We start from the raw sequence: 17,247 nt of genomic DNA on the forward strand, positions 1-17,247 counted from the left end.
CACCCCACAACTTACACCCTCACTCAAGCAACCCAACATTATACCATTATATCCTTCTATAATTGTGTTTATCATATATTATTTAATATTAACTTTTGTTAAGGGTGCTACAACAACACGCCCAGCGTTTAAGTGGCATCCTTTTCATTTTCACCATATTATACAGTGTTTGTAAAATCTATTTTTGTAATTATTTGTCATGGATGGAATTTGATGAAATAAAACTGAACTGAACTGAACACTAAAGTAAATACACACATTCAACTATAACCCCCAGCCACCAATCACACACCACCACTTACAAACAAATCACTTGCCCAGACCATTGATAATATCATAATAATCTATGCCCCAACAAACACATTTCCCCGGCCCAATCATTAATACTTATTTATGGAAATGTGTTTGTTGGGGCATAGATTATAATCTATGCCCCAACAAACACATTTCCATAAACAAACGCATCCCACAAACATTTACAATACCCGTCGGTTTTATTTGAATTATTGGGCATCACTTTGTAGTTTTGCATTGCTATAAAGCTAACATTATTATTTCCTTTTCTCGGGTTTTTTCACACAATTTTTGTAATTCGATATGTTTATCTTGGTACGGGGATTCACCATGTTCACAGGTTAAGCGGTTCGGTTTAAAGGTATATTGCTTTTTCCAAGTAACAAGTGCATCGACCTTTAATAGCAATATCATTTCTTAATTGTATAGATTTTTATAATAAGTAAAGAGTTATTGTAAAACACAGGCGTTGATAGTATCTTAATATCGATTGGGAAATTGAATATTTTAATATCGATTGGATATATCATTACCGAATATACCCTTCCTATGTTTAGTATGAAATACGTGTATGTCTAGTAAAAGTTCAGAACACAATAATATATGTAATAAAATATTAATATTTTACTGTTGATATGTACATGATGTATTGTATAATAAAACACATAGCCTATGTCATGAAACCCATTGTAGTATTTTCAGTGCTTCTTTAAAAATTCACCCCATCCCTGCCTATAATTACCACCAACCACATATTAAGGATCTGTGCACCAACCAACACAATTTTTTCACTAATCATGATATGTGACATATTATTACAAAACCCAACATGCAAGTAAGCAGCAACATGCAAGGAACCTAATTTTGAGATAAAACTTTGAAAAGATACGTGCCATAATAATTGGTTCATTTTTGATTGACTTTTAAAGAATCAAATCATAAAATGTTTTTAGAACAAATAGTTGTTTCATCAATAATTGCCTCTTATTTCGGTGACAAAAGTGTGTCCATGATTGTTCCCTTCTTTGGAACAATGCAAATTGTATAAAAGTTTACGGGTAGTTGTTAAAATAGTTGTCTTCGTGCTTTCATTCAAATTAATCATTCTTTAACGTAATTTGTCCTGACTATTCAATAAGAATTTGAGAGATTTTGACAAATGCTGGAATGATTTCCCCGGGAAATGAATTATTCTTATTATTCAGTTATATAGAATCTTCATTCCGCGAATTCCGCGTGATAACACCAGTATGTTGACAAAAAATCAGTAAATAAACTTGTTGCATTAATTGCGTAACAAAATAATCAAATGCATATTGTTTTCAAACACACTCGCCAGTCTTGTATAATATTATATTGCGCACATGGTAGTATTTGAATGTAACCAGGCTTGCACTTGGTAAATATCAATAGTATCAAAGTACAATTAATGAATTAAAGGTCATATTTATTTCACGGATTGATCAATCAAAATAGGTCCGATTCCATGCAGTGCAGTCTGATTCATATGGCATACCACTTTATACTAAACTGTTTGTTTGCTTGGGGTCACTGAGCAGTCAAAAAATATTGCACGTTACCTACTGTAGAATTGAACGTAAGTAGTGGTAAGGCTACGTGAACACCAGCATGAATGAGCAATATATCCTGCATGGATATTTTTTGGTAGTATTCGTTGTTAACTACAGTATTAGCCAGATTGATACCCGGATTGATACTAGATTTTGAGCTCAACAATCACTTCAGGAACAAGAGGCGGATATACACGTTTCCCGTTTAACTCGCATTTCATGATTACAAGAATTGGTGGTATAAAAATAGGCTATTGATAATGGACTTAAAAGGAACAACTACACAGCCTACAACTATAACTACAACTACAAGTGTAACAACAATACTGGTATCAGTAATGGTGGCACTTTGATTACTTAGCCTATGTTGTCTCTGACCAAAAATATTGGTGTTCAAGACGCAATGGCAAACAAAACAGTTACTCGGTCTTTCTCACTGGTCGCTCAAGAAGAACTGATCTGTCCACTGTGCTACGAATTATTCCGTGGTCTTTGCGAGCCTAAAGAGCTAGACTGCGTCCATGTATTTTGCCAAATATGTCTTTTAAGAATGGTCGGAGTTGAAAAATCCATTACATGTCCTGAATGTCGCCGTGTTACCAATGTTCCAGTCGGTGGAGTCGCCTCCATGAAGTGTATTCTACGACTAAGAAATCTGGCGGAAAAGTACGTGAAACATAGCAAAGATATACCGATAGTACGACGATCTTCGACTCCACACCTGACTTCGAAACAAGCAGAAGCTGCTACTTGTTCCAAACACGAAGGTGAGAAGATGTACTTCTTGTGTGTTACATGCAATATCTCCATTTGCCAATTCTGTCTTGTTCGCAGTCACACACCACCAAGACATGAAATACAGGAGATTAAAACCTCACGAGAAGAATTACAAACTGACTTAGAAAATGCTATAACTGATGCGGATGAAGCGAGGAAAACGTTTGAAGCACACACTAAATCTGTGACAGATCTGCTTGCAAAAGCAGAAAGCACTCTTGATGCTGAGTTTTGTGCGGTTAATAAACAAGTGAACAAAGTTATAGATTTGGTCAAGGAAGAAGGGGAGAAAGTAAAGAATCGCTTGCGACAGGTGGAAGAATCGCGGTTAGCAAACTTTCAGCTTCAGAAAGATCGGTTGGAAGAAAGGCTGCAGACAATCAAAGTCACACAGGCACAGGCCCGTAAGACACGAGCAAATCTTCCAGATCATGTATATACAACAAGATATAAGCCACTTGTCAAGAAGCTACAAATGCTCTGCAATGATATACCAGCAGAGTTTAAAGGAAGCGCTCAAATTCCCAAATTTATACCGGATTCGTCACCTTTACAGGTTGAACTTGGGCGTGTTGAGATGATCTTGAAAGTAGAACCTGTTACCGAATTCGGAAAGTTTGAATTCGCGAAATCAATTGCTGCAATGCCAGGCGGCGAAGGTTTTGCCGTAACGGATTTTTACGGCAAACAAATCGTCTTTGTCAAAGACGGCGAAAGCTATAAAGAAAACGTTATTCTTGAACTAAAGGAACGCAAGTACGGTCCTACTGATGTCACGGTAACTTCAGAAGGAGATTATCTGCTGGCAACCTGGGTAGGGATTGAAGTCTTCTCGCCTACTGGGGTCCACAAATCAACATTAGGTTCCTACAACAGTGATCACAAAGAAGGCATCTACAGCGTAACAACAACACCAGAGGACGAAGTCCTGATAGGTAATATCGAACAGTCCATAATCACCATACATGATTATGATAGCGATTTGGTCAAACTTACCAAGACCCTTAGAGTCAATTTGCAGCCATATCACATCGCTTCAAATGGCTTTCAAGTAGCCATCAGCCACGAAGTGACTAACACCGTAGCAGTGGTGAGCCTAGAGTCTGGTGAAGAATTATTTCGAATCGCTGTCGAAGGAGTGAATGGCATCTGTTATGAGAACACTTCAAATAGTCTTCTTGTAGCGAAGACAAGCGGTGATGGAAATGGCAAGGGAAGCAATGGAAGCATCGAGCAATATTGCGCAGACACAGGCAGATGGATTGGACAATTAGTGAGTGGACTCTATTCCCCACAAGCACTAGCTTTGGATGAAAATGGAGTCTTAGCTGTTGCCGATAGGAAAACTGTAAAAGTGTTTCAGATAGTCTAGGGAGGCAGTTAGCATGGTTAGTGTCTTCAGTTTTGTGGTTTGTGTTTCATCTTGTAAAGGCAAGAAAGACGCACGTCGTTCTACTGCAGCAGACATTATGTACATGTACAATAACCTCTCAGATACTGACTTTTGCATCTTCATGTGGCTAAAAACGCCTTTTTCCGCGGATTGTCTAGGAACTCTCGGATACTTTGGCTGTGGTATAAGCCTATATTCTACCATTGTGCTGAAATGCCAGTAAGATGGGGTTCTCATTAAACAGATTTGAATGACATCAACAAATCAAGTGTATGCTTAATTCCAGCAAGTGACATGCACATTCCAGGAGTGGATAGGGCTAACCACAAGGCAATGGCGAATGCCATCAATTCCAAGTTTGTGAGCGTATCCTCCCATGTTAATCCTTTGGATCATTCTGAGCTTCCAACCTTTTTTGCCTGCTGTGAAACCTGCCCCATTCTTTATCCATGGGATGTGTATAGAGAGCTTAAGAGAGTTATAACCTCAAAATCAAGTGGCCCGGATGGAATTCCTCCCAAAATCATAAAGGAATTTGCTTATGAACTGAGTGGCCCTTTAACAGATGTGTTGAATTGTTCTTTAGAGGAGGGAATTGGGCCACACCAGTGGAAATCTGCTATTGCTCTCCCCATTCCAAAGCAACACCCGCCCAGCATTGATAAAGTAAGGCCTATATCACTTTCTGAAAGGTTTGTGGCAAATGGTTTGTTTTTTGATACTAAACCATATCAGTTCGTGGGCACTCGTAATTCACGGACGTTTCTGATTTCAAAGACGGGTCAGTGATTTCACATACGGGGGTCTGTGATATCACATACGTCGAGCTTTATTGACAGCTGGTACTCGATGCAGCACATCGGAACGAAGCTGAGTGTATTAGAATAAGCTTTCCTATGTTTAGCAAATATCTACCTGTGCAAAAATTATATCAATCTGTGCAAATTCTGACAAATGGTCCCAGAACACACTTAGATTGCAATGGCCAAAATCAAATGTTTTGAAGTAAAAGAATCCCAAGAGTACCCGAGCCTGCGCTCTAATTTATGAATTGGATAGTAAAACTAGCAGGCACTCAACTTGGGCTAGCTACAACCCTGATAAGGCCTACTCACAAAATTATTCCCACTGCGCTGGCACGTTCACCAAAATTACTAATATCGTTTGCGACTGGGTTTTGAAACTAGGGAGTATGTGATTTATGAGACGTCTCTGAAATATGATACTGTTATGTGACACGCCGCTTCAAGAGTATTTGATATCAGAGACGTCCGTGAATTATGAGTACCCCCGAACTGATATATGGATATTAATCAATTTGGGAATGTCAGTGGTATATCAACATCTCATTACCTAATCAATCTTGTGTACACACTTTTTCAAGGTTCAGCCAAACGCAACAATGTGGGAACAGTAGTCCTCACGGACGTCTCCAAGGTATTTGACCTGGTAAATCACAATATAGCTGTTGAAAGGTTAATTACTTTGGGGGTCCGGGGGTTATCGTTCCTTGGGTTTGCAGTTTCCTCAATAATCGCACTCAGTGTGTGAGATATAACCAAACCATGACTGATTATGCACCCTTGTGTTCTGGTGTTCCTCAAGGTACCAAACTTGGTCTCATTATTTTTCAGGCTGTCATCAACGACGCTGCTCAAGGTTGCAGTTTTCACTACTGGAAATATGTCGACGATTTCACATTCGTTGAGAACCGTGCATGTAGTGAGAAAGGCAACCTTCAGTCTGATCTTGATGACTTCCTTGACTGGTCTATAAGTAAGCACCTGAAACTCAACCCTGACAAATGTCAAGTCATTCAAATCTGTTTCATGATAAACCCACCATCTCATCCTAATCTTCATACAGCAAGTGTGCTAACAAACGCCTCTTCATGATCCGTTCTCTGAAACGTTTTGGTTTAACGTTTCTGAGCTGACCACAGTTTATGGTTACATACGTCCCCTTTTGGCATACTCTGTGATTTGGTATTCATCGCTCACTGTTAAGAAATCCAGTACAATTGAGCGTGTCCAAAAAAGGGCATGCAGAATCATTTTGGGCGCTTATTATATTTCTTATGATAATGCAGTTAGTGTGTGTAAGCTAGACTCTCTCTCTCTCTCTGCCAGGAGGGAACAACACTCGCTAAAGTTGCTAAATCAGAGCGTACCAACATGTTGCTCCCTCCTAGTAGAAGTGAAATCCATGGAAGACAACTGAGAAGTGCATCCCAGATCTCTGAATTGCGTGCGCGCACAAGCAGATTTGCCGAAAGCCTCATTCCCTACTTCATTAATCTGCTGAATAAGAGTTAGCTTGCGTGTTGGTGGCTTCCCTTCGTACCCTTTTGTATCTCTCGGCTGTTCTCCATTCCAAATTGCCTTTTTTTCATAATTTTGCTTTTTATGTGTATTTTGTTTCTTTCATAATATTTGTTGTGTTTTTATGTATAATGCAATTCGGCCGTTTGGCTGCGATGTAGATCAGATTATGTTTCACCCAGGCAGTAGACTTTCATAAATCTCTACTTTTGTGTGTACACAGAAAAAACAATATGTGTAAGAAAATTATGCATTCTTTTGTTTGGTAAAAATTACATAATATTAGGTAAAAAAAGTGAACATAACTTTTGCGCAAATTTAAACTATACGTTTGTTATATGTAATCCTCGCATTTTGCAAACTTTTAGCGTTTTTTATACATTGTTTTGTTAAAAATACACAATTTTTGAAGTAAAAATAAAAATACCGAAAAGTTATGTAAACTCGGTACATGTCAAAACTGGGCTTTGCATAGTTATTGTGTAGTTAAATCTGGACTCTTTTCTCGTGGCTTCATTAGGAATTTATAAATGAATATATTAATATCTGAATGAATGAATGAATGAATGAATGAATGAATGAATGAATGAAAGAATGAATGAATGAATGAACGAATGAACGAATGAATGAATGCAAGAATGATTGAATGAATGTATGAATGAATGATTGAATGAATAAATGAATAAATGAATAAACGAATGAATAAGTGAATGAAGCAGGATTCAAGTCTGGACGTAAGTCATGACGAGTCATTATGAATGAAAGAATGAATGAATGAACAAACGAATGAACGAGTTGCATGAATGAATAATGCACGAACTAATGAATGAATGAATAAGTGCATGAAGCAGGACTCCGTTCTAGACTAAGTCTTGCCGCTTCATTATGAATGGATGAATGCAAGAATGAATGAATGTATGAATGAATAAGTGAATGAAGCAGGACTCTTGTCTGGAGGTAAGTCTTGACGAGTCCTTATGAATGAATAAATGAATGAATGAATGAATGAATGAATGAATGAATGAATGAATGAATGAATGAATGAATGAATGGATGAATGCAAGAATGATTGAATGAATGTATGAATGAATGATTGAATGAATAAATGAATAAACGAATGAATAAGTGAATGAAGCAGGACTCAAGTCTGGACGTAAGTCTTGACGAGTCGTTATGAATGAATGAATGAATGAATGAACGAACGAATGAATGATTGGCAGAATGAATAATGCATGAACGAACAAATGAAGGAATAAATAAGTGAATGAAGCAGGACTCAAGTCTGGACGTAAGTTATGACGAGTCATTATGAATGAAAGAATGAATGAATGAACGAACGAACGAACGAACGAACGAACGAACGAACGAACGAACGAACGAACGAACGAACGAACGAACGAACGAGTGGCAGAATGAATAATGCATGAACGAACGAATGAAGAAATGAATAAGTGAATGAAGCAGGACTCAAGTCTGGACGTAAGTCATGACGAGTCATTATGAATGAAAGAATGAATGAATGAACAAACGAATGAACGAGTTGCATGAATGAATAATGCACGAACTAATGAATGAATGAATAAGTGCATGAAGCAGGACTCCGTTCTAGACTAAGTCTTGCCGCTTCATTATGAATGGATGAATGCAAGAATGATTGAATGAATGTATGAATGAATGATTGAATGAATAAATGAATAAACGAATGAATAAGTGAATGAAGCAGGATTCAAGTCTGGACGTAAGTCATGACGAGTCATTATGAATGAAAGAATGAATGAATGAACAAACGAATGAACGAGTTTCATGAATGAATAATGCATGCACTAATGAATGAATAAGTGCATGAAGCAGGACTCCGTTCTAGACTAAGTCTTGCCGCTTCATTATGAATGGATGAATGCAAGAATGATTGAATGTATGAATGAATTAGTGAATGAAGCAGGACTCTTGTCTGGAGGTAAGTCTTGACGAGTCGTTATGAATGAATAAATGAATGAATGAATGAATAAACGAATGAATGAACGAACGAATGAATGATTGGCACAAATGAATAATGCATGAACGAACAAATGAAGGAATGAATAAGTGAATGAAGCAGGACTCAAGTCTGGACGTAAGTCTTGACGAGTCGTTATGAATGAATGAATGAATGAATGAAGGAATGAATAAGTGCATGAAACAGGACTCAAGTCTGGACGTAAGTCATGACGAGTCATTATGAATGAAAGAATGAATGAATGAATGAATGAACAAACGAATGAACGAGTGGCATGGATGAATGAATGAATGAATGAATGAATGAATGTGAACGAATGAATGAATGAATGAATGAATGAATGAATGAATGAATGAATGAAGCATGACTCTAGTCTGGACGTAAGTCGTGACGAGTCATTATGAATAAAAGAATGAATGAACGAACGAATGTATGTATGAGTGGCAGAATGAATAATGCATGAACTAATGAATGAATGAATAAGTGCATGAAGCAGGACTCCGTTCTAGACTAAGTCTTGCCGCTTCATTGTGAATGGATGAATGCAAGAATGATTGAATGAATGTATAAATGAATAAGTGAATGAAGCAGGACTCTAGTCTAGACGTAAGTCAAGACGAGTCATTATGAATAAAAGAATGAATGAACGAACGAATGTATGTATGAGTGGCAGAATGAATAATGCATGAACTAATGAATGAATGAATAAGTGCATGAAGCAGGACTCCGTTCTAGACTAAGTCTTGCCGCTTCATTGTGAATGGATGAACGCAAGAATGATTGAATGAATGTATAAATGAATAAGTGAATGAAGCAGGACTCTAGTCTAGACGTAAGTCAAGACGAGTCATTATGAATAAAAGAATGAATGAACGAACGAATGTATGAATGAGTGGCAGAATGAATAATGCATGAACTAATGAATGAATGAATAAGTGCATGAAGCAGGACTCCGTTCTAGACTAAGTCTTGCCGCTTCATTATGAATGGATGAATGCAAGAATGATTGAATGAATGTATGAATGAATAAGTGAATGAAGCAGGACTCTAGTCTAGACGTAAGTCTTGACGAGTCGTTATGAATGAATGAATGAATGAATGAATGAATAAGTGCATGAAGCAGGACTCCGTTCTAGACTAAGTCTTGCCGCTTCATTATGAATGGATGAATGCAAGAATGATTGAATGAATGTATGAACGAATAAGTGAATGAAGCAGGACTCTAGTCTAGACGTAAGTCATGACTAGTCATTATGAATGGATGAATGCAAGAATGATTGAATGAATGAATAAGTGAATGAAGCAGGACTCTAGTCTAGACGTAAGTCTTGACGAGTCGTTATGAATGAAAGAATGAATGAATGAACAAACGAATGAACAAGTGGCATGAATGAATAATGCACGAACTAATGAATGAATGAATAAGTGCATGAAGCAGGACTCCGTTCTAGACTAAGTCTTGCCGCTTCATTATGAATGGATGAATGCAAGAATGATTGAATGAATGTATATATGAATGAATGAATGAATGAATGAAGCAGGACTCTAGTCTGGACCTAAGTCTTGACGAGTCGTCATGAATGAATGAATGAAAGAATGAATGAATGAATGAATGAATAAACGAAAGGAATGAATAAGTGCATGAAACAGGACTCAAGTCTGGACGTAAGTCATGACGAGTCATTATGAATGAAAGAATGAACAAACGAATGAACGAATGGCATGAATGAATAATGCACATTAAATGAATGAATGAATGAAATGAATGAATGAATAAGTGCATGAAGCAGGACTCCGTTCTAGACTAAGTCTTGCCGCTTCATTATGAATGGATGAATGCAAGAATGATTGAATGAATGTGAACGAATGAATGAATGAATAAGTGAATGAAGCATGACTTTAGTCTGGACGTCAGTCATGGCGAGGCATTATGAATAAAAGAATGAATGAATGAACGAACGAATGTATGAGTGACAGAATGAATAATGCATGAACTAATGAATGAATGAATGAATAAGTGCATGAAGCAGGACTCTAGTCTAGACGTAAGTCTTGACGAGTCGTTATGAATGAAAGAATGAATGAATGAACAAACGAATGAACGAGTGGCATGAATGTATAATGCACGAACTAATGAATGAATGAATGAAATGAATGAATGAATGAATGAAATGAATGAAATGAATGAAATGAATGAAATGAATGAAATGAATGAAATGAATGAATGAATAAGTGCATGAAGCAGGACTCCGTTCTAGACTAAGTCTTGCCGCTTCATTATGAATGGATGAATGCAAGAATGATTGAATGAATGTATGAATGAATAAGTGAATGAAGCAGGACTCTAGTCTGGACCTAAGTCTTGACGAGTCGTTATGAATGAATGAATGAATGAATAAGTGCATGAAGCAGGACTCCGTTCTAGACTAAGTCTTGCCGCTTCATTATGAATGGATGAATGCAAGAATGATTGAATGAATGTATGAATGAATAAGTGAATGAAGCAGGACTCTAGTCTAGACGTAAGTCTTGACGAGTAGTTATGAATGAAAGAATGAATGAATGAACGAACGAATGAACGAGTGGCATGAATGAATAATGCACGAACTAATGAATGAATGAATGAATGAATGAATGAATAAGTGCATGAAGCAGGACTCCGTTCTAGACTAAGTCTTGCCGCTTCATTATGAATGGAAGAATGGAAGAATGATTGAATGAATGTATATATGAATGAATGAATAAGTGAATGAAGCAGGACTCTAGTCTGGACCTAAGTCTTGACGAGTCGTTATGAATGAATGAATGAATGAATGAATGAATGAATGAATGAATGAATGAATGAATGAATGAATGAAAGAATGAATGAATGAATAAACGAAAGGAATGAATAAGTGCATGAAACAGGACTCAAGTCTGGACGTAAGTCATGACGAGTCATTATGAATGAAAGAATGAACAAACGAATGAACGAGTGGCATGAATGAATAATGCACATTAAATGAATGAATGAATGAATGAAATGAATGAATTAGTGCATGAAGCAGGACTCCGTTCTAGACTAAGTCTTGCCGCTTCATTATGAATGGATGAATACAAGAATGATTGAATGAATGTGAACGAATGAATGAATGAATAAGTGAATGAAGCATGACTTTAGTCTGGACGTCAGTCATGGCGAGGCATTATGAATAAAAGAATGAATGAATGAACGAACGAATGTATGAGTGACAGAATGAATAATGCATGAAATAATGAATGAATGAATGAATGAATAAGTGCATGAAGCAGGACTCCGTTCTAGACTAAGTCTTGCCGCTTCATTATGAATGAATGAATTAATTAATGAATGAATGAATGAATAAATCAACGAACGAATGACCAAATAGAAACGAATGAATGAATAAGTGAACGAAGCAGGACTCAAGTCTTGACGTAAGTCATGACGAGTCATTATGAATGAAAGAATGAATGAATGAATAATGCATTAAAGGAGGATTTCGTGATCGTAGCATCCTCTTTTTATGACATTCAGTAGATATCCACGAAAAAAGCTTATTTCCAATATTTCAGTTGATTCCGATTTTGCGTTTGCTCCATAGACAATGTAGTTGTAATTTCGTTCTGGTGCACCAGAACGAAATTCAAATTTGGCGATATTTTTGCTAAACGAATTAATCTGCAAGAAATATTTGGTACATAAACATTATGTAGCCAGAGGTATCCAGTGGTGTAAAAATCTCAACCGTGTTTGGGAAAAGTGGGGGATGAGGCTGTGGATCACGAAATGCCCCTTTAATAAATGAATGAACGAACGAAAGAATGAATGGATGAATGAATGAATGAATGAATGATGAACATTGATATCAGCTTGCTATAAATGGGTATGAATCAATAGAAGATAGTATACTAATACTAGAAACCAAGCATAACTAGCTCTGGAATATATTACTTAGCCTTGTGATATTTATTTATATGATAATTTTATATAATAATGATCAGATTTCGTGCTTTCTTACACGAATGATAAGCCAATCTGCTTAGTGCTTACGTTATCTATCCAATGTATAAATTAATTATACTTCCTCGGCAACAGATAATTTACCTATCAGCAACTCAATAGTTCTTAAGCACTGATAATTGCTTACAACCAAATAAATGGATACCAGTAACAATACATAAAATTAATTATCTTTGTAAGAACTTAATCAACATCGATATCAGCAGTAGTTTAGCAAATAAATATTTTTGATCTCATTATCAAATGTATGGATAGTAACATCAATAATTATCCGCCATGAATAGTTTACTTTATATACTTCATTAATATATTCTTGTTCATTGATTGGTTAAAAGTGGATCACATGACCAAAAATAGTTCTACTATCGGTACTCCTATCCGTAAATAGTACCTCTAAGCCGTAAATAGTACTTTTGACCATGCCTTCCGCGTGCGCGCATTCGATGCGACGGAACAGTTCACGCACGCGAAACTGCCATAGCGTGATTTCGCGCTGCTGTAATTGGTTAGCCTGATTTTAGCCTATTCGATTTTTTTGAAGGGCAAAATATAGGTTGTGCTTAAATTGGTCGTGCTGTTCACTCAGGATAGAAGCTGGAGAGCAACGTCAAATAACCAATCTTTTAACCAATCAATGAACAAAGAACATATTAATGAAGTATATAAAACAAATATATACTGCCTTTATTCGAAGTTCTGGTTAAAACTATGGTCCCTCGTTGAGATCAATTAATACTATTTTCTTTCGGGGCTGCGCCCCTCAGGAAAATAGTACTATTGATCTCACCTCGGGCCCATAGTTTTAACCAGAACCTCTCATGGCAGTATATATTTGTATATTAAATAGGCCCGCCGTTAACTAGCTCATCTAATATGTTTGGATAACTATACTTTTGACAACATCGTGTCAGCTTAGCCCACAGAGGAGTAAGATAAAACAGAGCGCGTACCACCAGTCAAAGTCTCCGCCTCATCCGATAATGAGGGCCGATTGTTCCGTGAAATGCGACAGGCGAGACTGCTACGCAATTACCGCGTATTTTCATGGTCTATCGCGTAATCGCGAAAGCACGCAACGCTCTATCGCGTATACGCGAAGGCACGCAGCGCTCGCGAGATTGTTAGACACGACACGATCGAACAATCGGCCCTCATGAATATGCGAGAACTTACACCATACAATACACGGGGACTTTGACTGGTGGTACGCGCTCTGTTTTATCTTACTCCTCTGTGGCTTAGCCGATTTATTTTACTGCAAAATTCCTGGCGACAGAGTGACTACATCGCACTGGAACTCTGAAGTCACTACCGACGTCACTCCAGAATAACCTACCCTATGGTGGCCGACAGAGTCACTACAGGAGAGTGACTACATCGGAAACAAGGCAGTAGGGTACTATGCAGCAGTGTCATCACGTAGTGACTACAACTGCTAGCCTCCGATGTGTTACCTGCTCGATGCCGCATCGGCGACTCATGATGTACACCACCGACTAGATTCCGACAGTGGTCCACATCTTGTAGTCACATCAAAGTGACTTTCGTAGCCAGTGTCCCATGCGTCGCCTGCTCGGTGCCCAGTCGGTGAACTTCAAGGTGACTACGCTGCCGAAAGGTCGTTGACCGAACCCTGTTATGAGTTCGAACACTCTGGGGACGCGCGCGTATATCTACCAAATACGCGCTGATGATGACAAATACGCGTATCATGCTTGTTTACTGCTTGTATACGCTCATGAATGGAATGAGTTGGTTTTATAATTAATTGATTGATGCATGCTGTACAGTGGGTCCGTGGCTGTAGGCTACTGCCGTCTTTGTGTGTTTTTTATCGTGCTTTTGCATTCTTTATCATTTATATTTCAACTGTGAGACTTCCGATTCATTTTGTTTCATTTATTTATTGTTCTCTTTTATAATATTTTAATTCTTTTCGTGCTGCCTGTTTAATAATCTCATCAACTGTGTGTGTTATTTGCAGTTCTTGTTCTTGGTTTATTTGTTTGTTTCATTTCAAACGTTTTTATTTTGTTTATTTGTTTGCTTGTTTTCCCACAAAACTTATATCATTGCTTTGTTTACTTCAGTGGTTAGGCCTAGATGGCATGTTTTGCAATCAAAGTAGGCCTATTTTTTCATATTTTGCATGATAACGTTATATAGGCCTATTGAAACTTTTTTTATTTAAAACGAATTGTGTTTTTAAATGTTTTAAAAGAGATTTTCAGCCGAAGTTCGCAAAGTATGCCTATTATAGGCCTAGCATTTTCAATGTATACATTTTGATTTGCCAAAACTTTACAGTAAAATAAATTGATTTATAGGCCTAGCATGCATTTTGTTTTACTTCTTGTCACTTTCCTGAAAGGTCTATACTGCAAAGTTATACTTTTTTTTGCAAAACTTTGGCTTGTGCTATTTTCATTTTCCGTTTTTCAAAATGGTGTTTTATAGGCCTATTAGTTTGATTTTTTTTTCATGTTGATTTTTTACGTTATCAAATTATGCCTATAAATCGGTGTCACATCAATATAGGCCTATTGCATTGTTTGTTTGAAATTGTGTCTTATTTTTTTATCACACAAATATTAATGCTTGTTATGAATTATTATTGTTATAATTATTTATTTTACACATTTAATATTTTAATTCATCAATAGGCCTACATGCTTCTTATAATATTCCTACTTTTAACTTCTTTATTTGCAATTTTTCTCAAGTTGTTTTCTTTCAAAGTGTTTCTTTGTTTCTTCCATTCTTCTTTTATTGGTTTCTTCCTGCTTATTTATTTCTTAATTTGTTATTTATTTAGTTATTCAAATAGCCACCAATTAACAAAAATGTATTTTATTCATCATATTAGTTTATTGAATTATACTTTGTTTACTGATCATGTTTATTTCTTTTATTAACAAATTTATTTTATTCATCTAATATTTCACTTATTTTTAAAGTCCAGTTTGCAATTTCCCCTCCCTAATCCCCTAAAAAAAGCAAGAAATAAAGAATATTAATTGAATAAATCAAGAGAATATAACAAATATGGCAATAAAATCAAAACCGGCAACCCAAAACGTGAGCACCCAGGCCCAGTCGCGCTCGCGTAGTCACACCAGTGTGACTCTCCTGCGGAGTCACCGCGCCGCGAAGTCACTCTGTAGAAACCTAGGAGGCTGGCTACCCGGCTATTTCGGACCGGCGATATGGAAAACCGAGGTGTAGTTTCCGATGCAGTGACATTGATGTGACATCGGCGTCACACAGATGAGAATCTTGCAGTGTACTTCATTAACGGCGATATCAGCAGTAGATGGCTAATCTTATGATCAATCGAATAGTTCTTCAACACCGATGCGATATCAACATAACTGAGTTATCAAATGACAACGCCGATATCAGCTTTAGACAGCTTTATTTATAATCAATCAAATAGTTTTTCAATGCCGATATCAGCCCAGCCGATTTATGGAATGAAAACTACACTGCAAAATTCCTGGCGACAGAGTGACTACATCACACTGGAACTCTGAAGTCACTACCGCCGTCACTCCCGAATAACCTACCCTATGGTGGCCGACAGAGTCACTACAGGAGAGTGACTACATCGGAAACAAGGCAGTAGGGTACTATGCAGCAGTGTCATCACGTAGTGACTACAACTGCTAGCCTCCGATGTGTTACCTGCTCGATGCCGCATCGGCAACTCATGATGTACACCACCGACTAGATTCCGACAGTGGTCCACATCTTGTAGTCACATCAAAGTGACTTCCGTAGCCAGTGCCCCATGCGTCGCCTGCTCGGTGCCCAGTCGGCGAACTTCAAGGTGACTACGCTGCCGATAGGTCGTTGACCGAACCCTGTTATGAGTTCGAACACTCTGGGGACGCGCGCGTATACCTACCAAATACGCGCTGATGATGACAAATACGCGTATCATGCTTGTTTACTGCTTGTATACGCTCATGAATGGAAGGAGTTGGTTTTATAATTAATTGATTGATGCATGCTGTACAGTGGGTCTGTGGTTCTACTGCCGTCTTTGTTTTTGTTTTGTTTTTATCGTGCTTTTGCATTCTTTATCATTTATATTTCAACTGTGAGACTTCCGATTCATTTTGTTTCATTTATTTATTGTTCTCTTTTATAATATTTTAATTCTTTTCGTGCTGCCTGCTTTAATAACCTCATCAACTGTGTGTTTTATTTGCAGTTCTTGTTCTTGGTTTATTTGTTTGTTTGTTTCACTTCAAACATTTTTATTTTGTTTATTTGTTTGCTTGTTTTCCCACAAAACTTATATCATTGCTTCAGTGGTTAGATGACATGTTTTGCTATCAAATTATGCCTATTTTTTCATATTTTGCATGATAACGTTATATAGGCCTATTGAAACTTTTTTATATTTAAGACGAATTGTGTTTTTTAAAGTTTTAAAAGAGATATTAATTTTCAGCCGAAGCAAAGTAGGCCTATGCCTATTATAGGCCTAGCATTTTCAATTTATACATTTTGATTTGCCAAAACTTTACTTATTTTGAAGCAAGAATTTTTCTGTTATATTTAAAATTGATTTATAGGCCTAGCATGCATTTTGTTTTACTTCTTGTCACTTTCCTGAAAGGTCTACTGCAAATACTTTTACTGCCGTAAGTTTATGCAAAACTTTGGCTTGTGCTATTTTCTTTTTCCGTTTTTCAAAATGGTGTTTTTATAGGCCTATATTAGTTTGATTTGTTTTTCATGTTGATATTTTTTACGTTATCAAAGTAGGTCTATGCCTATAAATCGGTGTCACATCAATTGGCCTGTTGCAATGTTTGTTTGAAATTGTCTTATTTTTTATCACGCAAATATTAATGCTTGTTATG

The sequence above is a fragment of the Amphiura filiformis genome, chromosome 12 (genome assembly GCF_039555335.1).
Source record: "Amphiura filiformis chromosome 12, Afil_fr2py, whole genome shotgun sequence".
Taxonomy (NCBI): Eukaryota; Metazoa; Echinodermata; class Ophiuroidea; order Amphilepidida; family Amphiuridae; genus Amphiura; species Amphiura filiformis.